Raw genomic sequence first — 12,785 nt, forward strand, 5'->3', positions numbered from 1 at the left:
ACAGAGGTGCCTGTGTGTAATCCTGTCCCTGATCCTGTGACTGCATCATCCCGCAGCAGCAGGGATGCCTTCGTCCAGACCTGTTCTCAGGGAGGGGATGCGCAAATAAAAAATGGCCTTCCTCTCCCTGCGGACGTGGCAATCGGGACCGTGTTGAGCCTGTCCTGGCTGGGGTGGCGTTGCGTCAACGGGACATCAGGGATGACATGCAGGGTTTTCGTGAGGATTCTGCATGTTATTTGGGATGCCTCATTGACCATGTCGACATACTAAGACGGGTCACTAGTGCTGGGTTCGTCCATCTGCTGGACCTTGTACCGACCCCCTCCTCAACTGAACCCCCTATGTGCCAGCTGTCCTCCGTGCCATCTTCCGGCCCAAGTATCACCTGGGCACCCTTTGGAGCTGCCTCTGACCCAGCGGCCAGGCTGGTGGACGACACATCCCTGCCACAGTCGGGAGTCGGAGGTCCAACAGGGGTGGCCACCCCAACAACTGGACCCCAGCAGGAGGAAGACGTGCAGGCATCAACAGGCAGGGCACATGCACGGCAGCTAGGGCCATCAACATCAGAGGGGGCAGGCATTGGCCGAAGGGCAGGAGGACCCTGGATTGGGAGTGTCTTCCATGTGGCAGCGATTGGGCCAGCAAATAGATGCGGAACGGCGGCGGGTGGAAGAGGCACAGCTCACTATGGTCAGGGCGGAGAACTCCATGTACAGGGCGCTGAGGCGGGCTGAGTTCCTCGAGGAAATTTGCAGGGAGTTGGAGGTGCACATGGCGTTATCCCTGCGAGACCTCGTGGACAGGGAACAGGCTCACCTCCAGGACGTTGAACAGGAGTTCGATGATGCTCTGGCCCGGGAAATCAACAAGTGAGCCGTAGGACTTGCCCGAGTCATTGTATATGTTTCATTAGTGTTAGGTTTCCTTTCTATTTTTCTTTCATTTGGGGCACATGTACTATGCCCCACCTTTTTGTATATAGTTATTTGTTAGGTAGGGTATTTTGAAGGTTTCCTTTGAATTGTTGGGCTCATGGACCCTGGATTTTTACATTGTATATAGTCTGGACTGGATTTGACTTGATTGATTTTTTTTTTACCCATGGAGCAATGGATTTCTTTTTTGTTTACCTTTGGATTTGGTTTGATGGACGAACGCTTTGGAGCCTTTTTCATTTGGATTTATTTGGATTCTGTATTCATATATTTTTCATCCATTTTGGACATGCAGCCTTTTGTTTATTATTTCTTTTATTGTGTGATTTTCTTTCATTCCCTTGCTTTTGTATTTAATACATTTTGGTTTCATACTTCATTTTTGTGGTATTCTCTCATTGGTTTCATGCATGTCACGATGTGGGTTTTCTCATTCACTTGCACCCATTGTGTGTGTGTGACGGACATGTGTTGATGTGCATACTTGTCATTTAGGATCTATCATGACATGGGGATTTCAATGTGGATGGATAGAATACTTGGTTGGGTGTTTTTAACTGGGGTGGCGTGGGGTGGGATTTGGGTGGCCATAAGGGCCATGAGTGTGGATCGTGATGACATGTTGGGGGGCATGAGTCGGGGCCTGCTGGCAGGTACCCGTCACTGCTGGGTGCGTGGGGGTGCATGGGGATATGTGTCAGGGCCTGCTGGCAGGTGCACATCACTGCTGGGTGGGCGGGGGTGCAGGGGGACATGATTCGGGGCCTGCTGGCATGTGCCCGTCAATGCTGGGTGGATGGGGGTGCAGGGGGACATGAGTCGGGGCCTGCTGGCAGGTGCCCGTCACTGCTGGTTGGGTGGCGGTGCAGGGGGACATGAGTCGGGGCCTGCTGGCAGGTGCTCGTCAATGCTGGGTGGGTGGGTGTAGGGGGACATGAGTTGGGGCCTGCTGGCAGGTGCCCGTCACTGCTGGGTGGGTAGGGTGCAGGGGGACATAAATCAGGGCCTGCTAGCACATGCCCTTCAATGTTGGGTGGGTGGGGGTGTAAGGGGACATGAGTCAGGGCCTGCTGGCAGGTGCCCGTCACTGCTGGGTGGGCAGGGGTGCAGAGGGACATGAGTCGGTGCCTGCTGGCAGGTGCCCGACACTGCTGGGTGGGCGGGGGTGCAGGGGGACATGAGTCAGGGCCTGCTGGCAGGTGCCTGTCACTGCTGGGAGGGTGGGGGTGCAGGGGGCATGAGTCGGGACCTGCTGGCAGGTGCCCATCACTGCTGGGTGGGTGGGTGCTAGTGCAGGGGGACATGAGTTGGGGCCTGCTGGCAGGTGTCTGTCACTGCTGGGTGGGTGGGTGGGGGTGCAGGGGGACATGAGTCGGGCCTGCTGGCAGGTGCCAGTCACCGCTGGGTGGGTGGGGGTGCAGGGGGACATGAGTCGGGCCTGCTGGCAGGTGCCCGTCACTGCTGGGTGGGTGAGTGGGTGGGGGGACATAAATCAGGGCCTGCTGGCAGGTGCCGTCACTGCCGGGTGGGTGAGTGGGTGGGGGACATGAGTCAGGGCCTGCTCGTTGGTGCCTGTCACTGCTGGGTGGTGGGGGTGCAGGGGGACATGAGTCAGGACCTGCTGGCAGGTGCCTGACACTGCTGGGTGGTTGAGTGGGTGGGGGGACATGAGTCAGGGCCTGCTGGCAGGTGCCCATCACTGCTGGGTGGGTGGGGGTGCAGGGGAACGTGAGTCGGGGCCTGCTGGCAGGTGCCCATCACTGCTGGGTGGGTGAGTGGGTGGGGGACATGAGTCAGGGCCTGCTAGCAGGTGCCCGTCACTGGGGGTGGGTGGGTGGGTGGGGGACATGAGTCGGGGTTCACACGTGTGCTCACAAGTGCATGGTGCCAAGTGGACTGCCTGTAGGGCATGGTGAGGGTTGTAGGGTAGTCCCCTGTGGTGTGGGCTGCCTGCAGGGCATGGGGGGGAAGCCAGACAACCGGAAGGTCCCACAATGCCAAATCACGTGTGAAAATCCCTGTGTGCCCCCAAATACATGTACCCCGCTCTCGCATGGAGTATTGCGTGTGAAACTTCCCGCGCACCCATGAAATACACGTACCCCGCTCGCACAGGGCCTATCGCGTGTGAAACTATCCACGTACCCCACAAATACACGTAACCCGCTTGCACAGGGCCTATTGTGTGTGAAAATCCCTGCGTAGCCGACAAATACAGATACCCCGCTCACACAGGGCCTATCGCGTGCGAAACTCCTCACACACCCCCGAAATACACGTACCCCGCTCGCACAGGGCCTATCGCGTGTGAAACTCCCCACGTACCCCACAAAAACATGTACCCACTCGCCCATGGCCTATCCGTGTGAAACTTCCCACGCACCCCCAAAATACACGTATCCTGCTTGCACAGGACCTATCGCGTGTAAAGATTCCTGCATACCCCACAAATACACGTAACCCGCTCGCACAGGGCCTATCGTGTGTGAAAATCCCTGCGTAGCCCACAAATACACATACCCCGCTCCCACAGTGCCTATCGCATGTGAAACTCCCTGCGTACCCCACAAATACACATACCCCGCTCGCACAGGGCTTATCGCGTGTGAAACTCCCCACGTACCCCACAAATACACATACCCCGCTCACACAGGGCCTCTCGTGTGTGAAACTTCCTGCGTACCCCACAAATACATGTACCGCGCTCGCACAGGCCCTATCGCATGTGAAAGTTCCCGTGCATCCACGAAATTCACGCTGGCTGCCCATCCACCCTCCCCATGCCCCACAGGCAGCCCATCCAACCTTGCCATGCCCCACAGGCAGCCCACACCACAGGGGGACTTTTTACATGCAATTTAACTGGCGGGAATATACATATATATATGTATATTCAGTAAAAAAAACTTTGATAAAGGGACGTTATGGTTAAGTTGCGCTATTAAAAACCTATGAAATTCAGTAAAAAAACTTTGTTGAAGGGATGCTATGGTTAAGTTGCACTACTAAAAACCTCTGAAATTCAGTAAAAAAAATGTTGTTAAAGGGACGTTATGGTTCCAAGTAAAACCGAAAAAACCCTGAAATTTGCTAGTTATGGTAAGCTAAGCAACCATAACTCGCGCCACCACCGTGCATTGCTAAAACTAACACCCAGGACATCAAAGATGACATCACAAATGTGATTGAATTCCAGGGGTTTTTCTGCTGAATATAATATATACCTATTTTATAAGGTCTGTATTAGCAACCCTGCAGTTATGGATACGTTGGATTTACAATATGAAGAGTAATTTATGGGCACCTTATAAACTTGCAACTGTTTGGCAGATCTATAGGAAATGTTGAAAAAAATATTAAAACCCAAATTTAACTGATTTACGTGGTTACTTCAAGGGAGGGGGCAAAGTTATAAGGTGGGGGTCAAAAAATGTTCAAACAGACAGACATAAATGGGAACGAAATGTTGGTGTCAAAAGTTTTGAAACAGATGCCATGTTGGATAGGTGAACAGAACCCATAGTCCATACACAGTGTTGTTGCAAAATATTAAGAAACATTACACTTGTCTTACAAATAAAACAACTTCTTGGGATGTTATAGGTGTTGTGGTGGGGTGGAATATATGTCTAGAAAAGGGCAAAACAGTGTAATGCTTCTTTTCTGATATTCATGAACATCATAGAGGTCGGGGACATTGCTGTGATGTCCAGAAACTTGACAAGTGTTTGAAGAGATGTATGCATCTGTGTATATTAGAGGGTCTGTGGTAGCAAAGCTATAGTTATGGTAAGTTGGCTTTCCCATTGGAAGAACTTTTTTTGGGTGGATTCAAACTCTGACACTGTTCCATGAATCCATAGGAAACTTTGGGAAAAATGATAGTCCAAACTCTTAATTATTCAGGAAAGTTTGGACAAATTTGTCAATGGGTGGGGACATAGCTATATCAGAGATGCCTACAATTTTCAAAATGTGGGTAGACTTGAATGGGACAAATAAATTGCTTCTGGCTCCAGCCTGAACCAGTGGACAGATTTGCCCCAAACTTGCACAAGGAGTGGAAGCCTGTTCCGGAAAGTGTGTTTTTACAAATTTGTTGTTAATCAAAAATGCAAAAAAGTAGTTAACATTTTTTGGTGAAATTTCAGTTCGATCCACAGGCCCACTTCCTGATTTGTTGTCTGTGGAAGCCTGTGGATCAATCAGAGTGAAGAGAAATATTTTCAGACATTGCATATAGGTGCTGATTGTTCAATTGAAACAGATGAGGTGCATCAAAATGTTGAAATGCACGCCATGTTGGATTTGTGGCCTGTCCCCAAACATCTAAGATGTTCATGAACATCAGAAAAGAAGCAACACACATTTTCTTCCCTTTTTAGACAAATATTCCAACCCATCCTCATCACATAAAACCCAAAAGGCTGTTTCCATTTTAAGACAAGTGTAATGCTGTGTTTTGAAATATTTTCCTACTGCACTGTTTGCGGACTAAGGGTGCAGTTCACCAATCCAACACGGCATCTGTTTCAAAATGTTTGATGAACCTCACATTTCTCAGTTTATAATAAGCACCTTTACACAATGTCTGGAAATGTTGCTCAGCCCTCTGATTGGCGCGGAGGTGTCTGCAGGCCAAACCGAGATATCACTAATTCTTTGTACCTACTTTTTGGCCATTTTTAATGAAGCCACTGCATGAATTAACACCAAATTTGTAAAAACACACATTCAGGACAAAGGTGTCGCTCATCGCCCACGTTTGCCACACATATGTGGAGTGGGGTCCGGACATTTGGTCGAACAAAAAAGGTCGACAGGACAAATGGTCGACACCATTTGGTCGAAAGCCAAATGGTCAAATTTTTTTAAAAAATGTATATATATATTTTTTAGGTTTTCGTTTAGGGAAAAAAAGGGTTTTTTAGAAAAAAAGGGGGTTGGGGAGGACCCCCACCAAAAAAAAAAAAAAAAAGTGAAAATACAAAAAAAAAAAAATTCGACCATTTGGTTTTCGACCAAATGGTGTCCACCATTTGTCCTGTCGACCTTTTTTTTCGACCAAATGTCTGGTAACCATGTGGAGTGGTTCAGGTAGTAGCTGCAAGCAAAATTGAATTCCAATTCAAGCCTACCCTAAATTGTTAACATTTTGGAATCCTTCCCTGTAGCTTTGCCCCCACGACTAAACTGCACCAATCTTTCCAGAATCATTTGGAATTGGTCTATATATTTTAGCAACGTTTCGAGCAGATTTAATGAACTGGAGAAAAGTTATAATTTGTCCAAAACCCACTCTTCCAATGGCAAAGCCAATATAACCATAATTTCACGGTCGCTACCGCAGACCCTGTAAAATACAAATGTGTATCTTTTACTGAATCTATACTCACGGTTTTCTTTATGCACAACCAGCACGGAAGAGGTGAAGTGCTTGCATGTTTTGCTGAGAGAGGTCTAATGATTTTCTTCAGACACAAGCAGCATGGACATATGTTTTATAGTCGTAATGCTCGTATATTTTTGATACAGGTATCATGATTTTTTCGCAGTGAAAACAACATGAACATGTGTTTTACACTGAATGCATGCTTTTGGGGATTTGCTATGTTTTGTGGTATTACATGATTTCTTTGACAGAACGAATTGAACATTGCATGGGTTTTTACCAATACTTCTGAAATTTGTGCTATAAAAGACACCATTGTCAGCAATTATTTGTATATATTTTCATCAAAGGGAAGACACCCATCAAAAGAGGCCTACATTGGTTGGCCCATGCACACTATCCTCTAATGGGGAAAACATACAACCCACCACTCTAACAAATAAGCAGTCACCTCTATAGTGTCAATAAAATTAAAATGGAAAAATAATGTGGACATCTAGCTATGACTCTGCAGAGCCCTAAATGTGATATTACACATTTTTGTAATTTTGATAATAATTTTTCTGAGACCCAAGAGAATAGTTTATATTTCCATTTCTTTCTTCCTTAATCTTTAGTCGATAACATACAGATATCAATAAAAACACCACAACCAAATCAATCTAAGAGTATAACATCAAATACAAAACATATGCGCTTTACATAAAAAAGAAAAATAATAAACACATGAACAAACATTAGCACCTGTGGTGAGGGGTGCAACCAATCAGGTTGCTTGGAATGCAGGCTGAATCTACCGATTGAAGACCACGTTCCGAGCAACCTGATGGCTTCTCCCCAACCCCATACCCCACCAGCCTCCCTGCTCTTCCCTTCTTAGTTTTTTTTTTTTTATTTGGTTTTATTAGGTTTTACATAGAAGAAAAAGAAACAATTTTCTCGCATTCGAGAGTAAGCAAACAATGAGTGTTCATACATACATATTTGTACATCAAAATATTGTCAGAGAAGCAAACAAAGAGGAAGTGAACAACAAAAGAACATGAAAATATTGTACCTGTTGGTACCCTAGCATAGTATCGTACATTCACAGGTCGATCTGGCGACTAATTTTGACAGAGCACAACGAGTTACTTCTCTCGTTCTCGTTTCATCAATTCCCCCCCCCTCCCTTCACCCTCCGGGCTGGGTCTATAACTCCTAAATTAGTGTAAGTCTGTGCGTATATTCTAATTTTAATGTGTCTATGGGTTCTGTACTTGATATTTTACTCCATTTTATTTGGGATCTCCTTTGTTGGGGGGGCGCTCTTGCGTCTTCAGTTCAGTTTCTTTGGTCTTACTCTGTGACGTCCAATCATGTATTGCTGGGATTGAAGGGGGTGTCATTACTCTACGGTGGGGGCGCATAATTCAAACTAAGCTTGCGCAGTGTCTGCCCCATTCACTACCTCAGGTGCGTATTTATCAAGGAAATCTGCCAATAGGGTATCACATTGAGTCGATTTATCATGCAAGGATGCCGTTATTTTCTCCATAGTGCACATATTCATTGCCACATTGGCCCATTCTTTTTCGGAAGAGGCTGTGGGGGATTTCCATTTTATTGTTAGGAGTGCTCGAGCGGCAAGCAACAGATGCGGGGCAAGCCCCTGTACTTTTCTCCATTCATCCTCATCTTTTTCAAACCCAAAAAGAACTAGGTAATGGTCTGCATGTCTCTGGATACCATCTATGGCCCTGATCCATTCAAAGACTTTGTCCCAGTAAACCTTAATTCGTGGACATTCCCACCACATGTGCCAATAATCAGCAATTATTCCACATTCACGCCAGCACAAGGGGCTAGTTGTTTGATACATTCTGGAGAGCCTGCTTGGTTCCTATTGCCACCTGTGTAAGAGCTTAACAGCATGCATTTTATATTGAGAAGATATCAAGGTTTTAAATGTTGCGCGGCACATCTTATCCCATGTATCCCCATCTATGTCGTCCCCAGGTCCCTCTCCCATCTTACCCTGAGATGTTCTGTATTCCCTTTTCCCGCCTTGTCTTGTCTTGTCGTGTCAATGTCTTGTACATGATGGAAATTAGGCCCTTCATGGTTGTTCTGGAATCGAGTAGTTTCTCAAAGGGGGTGAGTTCTCTACTCAATTTCACCTTCCATTCCTGTTTGGTCAAAACTCCTTTTATCTGTAAATAGTGGAATGTGGACAATACTCATATTCCTAGCGCTTCTGTTAGCTCCGGCAGTGTTATGAAGGATTCGCTACACACCAACTGACCCACCCTCTCCAACCCCGCCTCGTACCAAGTCTGGAATCTCTCAACGTTGGGTATATGATTATTTATGCCCGGGGACCATAAGGGGCTTAGGGGTGAGGGCCACGTGGTGATCTTTTTCGTCTCTGTGCCTTCTTCCCATATGTCCCAGATGGTTGCCAGTATCGGATGCGCCTTTGATTTAGTCCGTATTCTCTTTCTTGGGGCCCACAACCACTCTGAGACCGTTGCCGGATGGAAGTAATGGTTATCCATTGCAATCCATTGTGGTTTGCTAGGGTTTTATAAATGGGGGATTAGTACACGTAACTGGGCTGCCTTATAATATTGTTTGAGGTCCGGGAGGCCTACCCCACCCTTTTCCTTGCGTAGTGTCAAAGTGTTATATGCTATCCTTGCCTTCTTCCCTTGCCACAGGAATTGTAGGATTGCCCTCTTAACCCCTAGAAAGTAGCTCTCTGGAATGTGAATGGGTAGCATTTGAAAGGGGTATAGGAATCTGGGGAGACAAACCATTTTTATTGCGTTAAGGCGCCCCAACCAGGATATTGTTAATTTGTTCCATCTAAAGAGGTCTGCATGGAAGTTTTCAAGGAGTTTAGGGAAGTTGGCTTTGTATAGGGTTTCTATGCTCTTTGTAATTTGTATCCCTAGATATTTCAACTCATTGTGCTCGATGCATAAGCCAAGAGGGGAATATTTGATTTCATTTTCCTCCACGGACCCTTTCAGAGGGAACAGAATTGATTTAGCTCGGCTGATCTTAACACCGTAAATGCGCCTATATTCTTCGAGGAGGAACATGGCTCTGGGGACAGATGTCTCCGGGTTGGTCAGATGTAGGAGTATGTCGTCAGCATAAAGTGCCACTTTGTACTCTGCCTGGCCTAAGTGGATTCCCTCCATCTGTGTGTCGCTTCTCATCTTTTGTGCGAGTGGTTCAAGTGAGAGGGCAAACAGAATAGCTGACAGTGGGCATCCCTGCCTGGTACCTCTCTTTAGTTCGAACCACCTGGAATATTCTCCTTTGACGGATACCGACGCTCTAGGTGTTGTATATACTGCCTGGATTCCCCTACTAAACCTGGGTCCTATGCCATTCTTGCATAGGAGGCACATTAGAAAGTCCCAGTTGACCCTGTCAAAAGCTTTTTCTGCATCGATGGAGAGCAAGGTTGGGTCTCCCACCATGTTTGCAGAGGCATGTATTAGGTGTAGTGTCTTGCACATAGTGTCGGCTCCTTGCCGGCCTAGTATGAAGCCTACTTGATCTGGGTGGACAAGATGGGGCATATGTGATTTAATTCTGGCAGCAAGGACTCTTGTGTAGATTTTTGCGTCTACATTTAACAAAGATATGGGGTGATACGATCCACATTTTTTGGGGTCCTTTCACTCCTTTGGGATCACTGTGATAAGGGCCCTAGCAAACGAGTCAGGCGGTTTGCCTGTTTCCAAGATTTCGTTAAAAAGCTCGACCAAGAAAGGGGTAAGTTGGGCACTAAATGACTTGTAAAAACCAGCCATATATCCATCCTCTCCTGGGGATTTACCTAGGGTAAATCTTTTTATCGCGTTTTGTATTTCTTCCCCCGTTATAGGGGTTTCCAGGCAGGCTGACTCTGAGGAGGTTATTTTGGGCAATGATATGTTGTTTATATATCACTCAATGTCGTGCGAGTTCGGGACTGTCTCCGGGGTGTATAGCACTTCATTGAAGTCTGCAAATGTTTCAGGGATAGTAGTTTTGCTAACATCCGTGTCGGGCCCCCCGTCCACTATCTCTCGGACTCTGCGTTCTGCTCGTTGTTCCCTCAATCTGGCCGCTAATATTGCGTCCGCTTTATCCCCTTTCTCATAGAACCTTTGTTTTAATAGCAGGAGTTTGCGGGTGATTTTATCATGCTCTAGAAGGCCTCATTAATCCTACCCTGGTCTGGTGGATCCCCCCCTTTCGCTTCTTTATCAAGCCAGTGGATTTCCTCACTAATTCTGTTTTCAATCAATGTTCTCTCTCTTTTTTTCTGAGCACCCTCCCTTATAAGTATACCTCTCCAAGTTGCTTTCCCCGCATCCCAAACACCTTGCTTGGAGACCTCACCTGTGTTATTAATTCTAAAATATTCAGTAATTTTGGTTTCCAACTCCGTCTGAAAGACAGGGTCTTTCCACAGAGTTTCGTTACACCTCCATTTTCCATTTTTACACGGTAGATGCTCCCATTGGACATCGATGGTGACCATATCATGGTCAGGACATGTGATTGGGGTAATCTCTGAGTGTGTTGAGTGATTGTGGACTTCTTTGGTGAGGTAAATGTAATCAATGAGAGTAAAGGTATTGTGTGAGGCTGAAAAGAACATATAGGCTTTCTCATTGGGGTGCATTTGTCTCCATACATCAACCATACCATACAGATTCATCATTTCGGCAAAACTAGTGTTTGCCTGTCTGGTAGTGTCTTGTGGTGTGGGGTTCGCAGTGTTGCTGTCTAGTGTGGGGTCGGCCCATATATTAAAATCCCCTCCCAAGATGACATGGCCAGAGGTTTCTAACATGATTTTGGGGATTGTTTTGGCGAGAAATCTCATCTGATTCACATTGGGGGCGTAAATTGTGGCAATTGTGATAGGCAGGTTTCCAATGGTTCCCGTCACTAGCAAAGCGCGACCCTCCATGTCTGACCAGGTCTTGGCAATATTGAAATCAATTCCTTTCCTAATGAGGATTCCCACACCCCCCTTCCTCAATGAGCCTGAGCCCCAGAATTCTATTCTACTTCGTGTTCCCAGTACGGGCCTCTCATCACCTTTCATATACTTGGTCTCCTGTAAGAGGAGGATGTCCATTTTGGTGCAACAAAATTCTCTATAGACCAGTGATCTCTTGGTCGGTGAGTTAAGACCCTTGACATTGAGCGTTCCCACCCTTATGGAGCCTCTGCTTTGGGATTCATCAGCGGCCATCTTTATGTAATCCGAGATTATGCACATCATTCATTTGGGTCCGCTGACTTTTTTTAATTTCACGTAGCCACGTGACATTTGTGTGCATTCGGTATTTTGCACTAGTCCATTCTTCAGTTTTCCGCTTTGCCCGTGTTCCCCTCCCTGTCGCCCCCCCCTCCATCTGGTGGCGTTCGACCGGTTTTAGTTGACGAGACTGTCCCGGCACCGAACCACTAGTGGGGACCGTTACCTCACGGTCCCTGTACAAAAAATAATACAACAAATTACTAATTGAGCCCCCATCTTTCCCTCTTTGGTATCATCTTGGAATTATTGAGCCCCCATCTTTCCCTCTTTGGTATCATCTTGGAATTCCAGTTTGAGCATCAGTCATTGAAATCTTACCTCAGACAATGTACATGCTCATCATTATCAAGCGACATATATGTCAAATATTCCATGATTATTGAAATTCAGTCGCCGCCATCTGTTGATATGTTGCCTCTACGATATTTCCTTGAACCTTTTACCTTTTTACGCCTTGGGCCTTGGGTATGCCATGCCCTCCCCTCTCTTGCAGGTTCCTGTCGATCTTCTCTATGGTCCTGTGTTCCAAGAAAATCCGATATGCACGCTTGAATGTCTTTTTCTGAGTTCAGTCTGATCCTTGTGCCTTCGTGTTCAAAGGAGAGGGAGAAGGGGTATCCCCATCTGTATCGGGTATCTCGTTCTTTCAGCCACTTTTTGAGGGGTCTACACATTTTCCTGAGAGCTAAGGTCAGGGAGGAGAGATCCTGATATATTGTTATTTGTGCTCCCCCTAGGGTGATGGTGCCTCCACTCCTCGCTTCCTCATGGACTCTGGTCTTATCTTGGTAGTGGTGGAACCGCGCAAGTACTGACCTCGGGCCCCCAGGCGGGCCACGTGCTCTATGGATGCGTTCTGTTTTGGGCTCATCAATGTCGTCATTAGTTAAGAGAAGTTTGATGATATTGTGAAGCGTTGTTTTAAGGTCTGCCTCCGTCTCCCACTCCTGCTTTGGGATTCCAAAAATGCAGAGGTTATTCCTTCTCTCCCGATTTTCCAAATTGTCCATCTTAAGCTTGACCTCCTCTTCTCTCTCCTCCAGACTTGTTATTCTCTGAGCCAGTTGCGTCTCTAAAGTGTCTATTGAGGCTTGGTTGTTTTCCACTCCTTTGACCCTTTTTTCTATTTTATCCA

Source organism: Ambystoma mexicanum, chromosome 3p (assembly GCF_040938575.1).
Source record: "Ambystoma mexicanum isolate Mex_15411 chromosome 3p, UKY_AmexF1_1, whole genome shotgun sequence".
NCBI classification, from domain to species: Eukaryota; Metazoa; Chordata; class Amphibia; order Caudata; family Ambystomatidae; genus Ambystoma; species Ambystoma mexicanum.